General features: G+C 32.8%; 1 long non-coding RNA gene across 1 annotated transcript; it reads left to right on the top strand.

Moving 5' to 3' along the window:
• The first annotated feature begins 870 nt into the window (after positions 1–870).
• Positions 871–1,577, top strand: LOC115880687. Its single transcript, XR_004049925.1, has 2 exons — positions 871–1,035; positions 1,277–1,577. It is a non-coding gene; the product is annotated as an uncharacterized LOC115880687 (long non-coding RNA).
• Positions 1,578–4,444: the final 2,867 nt, after the last annotated feature.

The following is a 4,444-nucleotide window of genomic DNA, read 5'->3' as shown; positions in this document are numbered from 1 at the left end:
TCTGAAGTAACTCTTGTAGAGGGCGCCACCTGCATATTTGTAACTGGTTTGAAGAGTAATAACTTTTCGTTCGTACCTGTATAAAACTACTGGGTAAAAAAAGATGCACTTACAATGTTTTTTACGTAAAAAAGGTCTCTTGGTAATAATTCCCACGAGTAATAGTTCGCAATTTTTGGAATTGAATGTCTGTCATCACTGACATAAATTAAACATATTGACTAAATATGTAGCTATCAGACTGAAATAATTAATTTGAAATGTTTTTGTGCCAAAAGTTTAACAGAAACTGTTATATCAATATTTTTTCGAAGCAAAATTTATGATTAATTTAAAAAAATAAAAAGGTTCCAAATTTATCATTTCAGTCAAATAACTATCTACTCAAAATGTTTATTTTTTGGCAATAATAAAATGTATTTACTATTTTTTTTCTAAATATCTTGAGAACGGTTGCTTGTAACGATTTTTACCAAGAAGCATTTTTTACGTAGATAATCACGGAAATGTATATTTTTTTCTCTCAGTAGTTTTATACAGACAGGGACAGAAAAAGATATTACTCTTCACAACAGTTAAAACACATGTAGGTGGCGCCCCTTATAAATAGGAGTCATATTGGCATCAAAATCAAATTTTTCTACAGCTAACCTAGAAAATGCAATTTAACACACGGAAAACTCGATCTGAAATTGGCGTTTTGCAAACTGTCGTGTGCTAAGGACTTAGCGCACGACATGTGTCTTAGTGCACACGACATGTGTTAATTTTAACATTTTTTACTTTAATTTTTTTTTTTTTTTAATTCAATTAAAACTGATATTTTGTGTAATTATATGGAAAATTAGAAATCTCGTATGAAAGGAAAAAAGCATGTATATTTTAATATACAAACAATCTTCCCAGATAAACAATGGTTTAAAAATTTCCAGTATATAGATAGAAGACATATTACAACGTTAATTAGAATGCGTACAGGCCATTGCTTAACAAAAAACCATTTATATAAAATTAAAGTGAAGGAAGATCCATTCTGTGAGTGTGGCTCTGTTGAAGACCTAAATCAGATCTTTTTAGAATGTCCTATAAATTTTTTGTTTAATTTGGATTTATATCAAAAATTTATTGAAATGAATTTTCCTACTCCACTATCAATATTTACAGTTTTGTCTAAGCCAAGTGAAAAATTAATAGAAACTATTATGATATTTTTTAACATTAATAGAATTAAATTATAATGCTCAACTTTCTATTTTTTATTTTCTTTTTGTTTCAGTTTCCGAATGCAGTCTGTTTGTGTGACCTCTATCCTATGTGCCTTTGTGTGTGATATAATCTTCCTTTCAGCGCGTCATTTATATATTTAATAAATAATAATAATAACATTTTACAGTCACAGGTCACAGGTTACCTTCATAGAAGTTAGTTATATTAAAATTTACCCATTATACATTTTACTCAGATAAGAATCAGTGGCCTTGATATGGTTTAGAGCCAGTCAACATCTTGGTCACTCCCAAATTGAGCTGGCGGTTGCCTTGTAGCAGAGCCATCATAAAAAAAAAGAAGAAAAGAATTGTCATCATTACATCGAAGAAGAAAAGTAAGTTATTTATTAAGAAAATTATTCCACAAAACTGACAAAAACTGAGTGAGTCTGCTGCTAATTTGTAGTCGTAGAAAAATAGCGTAAAAAACTCGTTCGAAAACTTCTTTGTACACTCGTTCGATTTGTGGCTCTTGCCTGCGGCTCGAGTCAACAGACTGTCGAACTCGTGTGCAAAACGTCGTTTTCGAAACTCGTTGTTTAATATACTATTCTCATGTTAAACAACTCCCAGATATCAATTTTCATCCAAATATTGACGTTACTTCAGAAATTATTTGGGAAAAATCGAAATAAAAATGAAACTTCTACACCCTGTATCTCCGAAACTAAGCATTTTAGGACATACATTTATACGAACATTTTTACTTTATTCTATCTGCAGAATATGCTGCCAAAGATTCCGGAAAACGGTTTGAAGTACCCTGCATATATTTTTTTCAGAAATGTATTACCATTACTTGCATGTATTACCATTACTTACATCATGAAACCGGTTGCCGGAGTTGTACCACTTGGCCTATCATCTAAAATATATATGAAATATATATTTAGTTGGGATCCATTCTTGGTTTTGAATCAGCAATTGAAAACACAATAATTAAAAGTTATTTTTATTGGCCCAACTGAAATATAGGTATACTATGATTACCTTCTTCATTCATTTAAAAATAGTGTCACTACTGAAAGTTTAACCAACACTTCTTACCATTCGACTATCGCTTTTTCCTATTTTTTTTTTCGATTAAAATCTGCAAATGGAAAAAGTTTTTAATTTTATTACATCGGGTCCGCCAGGTCTCCTTGTCTGAAAGTGGCAGATTTAAGACTTTACCCTGCGTTCCCTAGCTGTAATATTATGCGGAAATATTTTCCAAAGTTTGTTTGTCCAGGACTTGTCTGTCCAGATTGCATTGATTTCACAATTATTATAAAGCACAAGTTATGTAGAGGATTTTACACGTTATTTTGTAATCAAGTTTCTCCAATAAAAAATATACATATGAAATTTAATCCTTTTAGTTCAGAGAATGACCCTAGATATTATGTGACAAAAAGGATTTGTAGGTTGGGACAAATTCTATGTGAAATATGTTTAGTTAATAACACACGACTGAGATTATCGAGTCGCTCTTATATAATTCATCTTATATAATTCGGAGTACTACGACGGAATAAACGAGTTGGGAAGGAAATCCAGTGTTTTATTTATAAAATACGTTCTACGTTTTTATATCAGAAGTGGGATCAACCTATTAAAAGTACCACAAATGTTTCAAAAGTGCCAATATACTATGTTATGTGTGAATCTGCTGGAAAATGAGTTAAAGTCATACAGCAAAAAGTCCAGCAGTGTTTGTTAGTGTATAAAAAGGATGATAGTACCTATAGGAAAATATAGCGGAATTCAATTACCCCGGCATCGGCAGTCGGATTCCGGAAAAGGCAATATCGGCTCTGAAATTCATCACAGAATTAGCACCGCCTCAAGAGCATTCTGAAAATTAAAAGACAGGGTTTCCTACAATCATGACTTGAGCACAAAAACGAAACCTCCAGTTTACCGAGCAATAATAATCCCACCATGCTATATGGAAGCGAAACCTGTAAGCCGTACCGCCGCGCCGACACACGAACGCATTAAACAAGTTGCAAAAGAGACATCTTAGACAACTGTTAAGAATCAAATGGTACCACCATGTCTCAAACGTATACAACCTTGAAAATGCAAGAGTGCCGATATCATGATTACTAAATCCCGCTTAAGATAGGCTGGTCACGTATGCAGGATGCGAGAAAACCGCCTACCGAAATCTCTTCTTTACGGTGAGCTTGTAGGCGGTAAACGGAAACCGCGTAGAAAATTCAAAAGGTATAAATTTTCGAAAAACGAGTTTTATTAAATGATAAATTAGTCGTTTCAATTAGCGTAGAAATTTCAATGTAAGCGTTCAGAACGTCAAAATTAGTGGTACACATTTTCAATTAGTAGAAAAATTTATTAAACTTTTAACTTTTCCACCAATTATACTTCAAAATTTGCGAGAAATGTCATTTTGACCTTTAATTTTCCGTCAAGAGAAATTGTGGTTAGAAATCAAAAGTTGATTGTTTTATAAGCTAAATATTAGGTTTTCTCTATGGATACAACTGACTAACGCAAGCTGTTGCTAGGATATTCTATTAATTTTAACTGTGTTTTTTAAACATTGTGAATGGTCGTAAACTAAAAAGTATAAAGTGTAATTGAAACCACTAATTGCGAGGTTCCGAATGAAGCATTAATCTCAATATAGTTATAAAAAACCTTTTATTATCCTAAGTCAATTATATGTTTTCCGATATAAATAGAAAGGAATTCAACAACCTTACGGAAAACTTTATCACTGTTTGAAGTATTTAACGACAAAACAGGATATAACTACTTCGTCGTCTCAGCCAAAAGTATTCCTCCGCGCTGTCATTCCGCCGATTATGACGTGAAAACGAGAAAAGTTTCTAATTTTATTAGTCTCTGCGGCGGTAATTTCGGCTAAAAGCACAAAAGACGACGCGGTTGGGAAGATAGAAGAAGAACAAAACTTGGCCCTTTTCTTTGTTTTTGCGTTCGTCCTTTTTTGTTGTCGTCGTTACGCTTGTTTCGCTTCGTATGTGACAAGAACGAGAGAAGCCTTTGAAAGTTGTCGGGGCTTTTGCGAGTTCATAAGGGAATAATTACATGGTGTAAGCCTGGAACATGGAATCTTTTAAATTCTTTTGCAGCGTAGTTTAGAGAATAAGTTCTAATGCCGAGATTTTCTTTTGTACATAACAAATTCGAAATATAGATGGGGTATG

This window comes from Sitophilus oryzae, unplaced genomic scaffold (genome assembly GCF_002938485.1).
Source record: "Sitophilus oryzae breed Bouriz unplaced genomic scaffold, Soryzae_2.0 scaffold_1640_pilon_pilon, whole genome shotgun sequence".
NCBI classification, from domain to species: Eukaryota; Metazoa; Arthropoda; class Insecta; order Coleoptera; family Curculionidae; genus Sitophilus; species Sitophilus oryzae.
The sequence above is the reverse complement of the archived record's forward strand: the minus strand, read 5'-3'. Positions and strand labels throughout refer to the sequence as shown.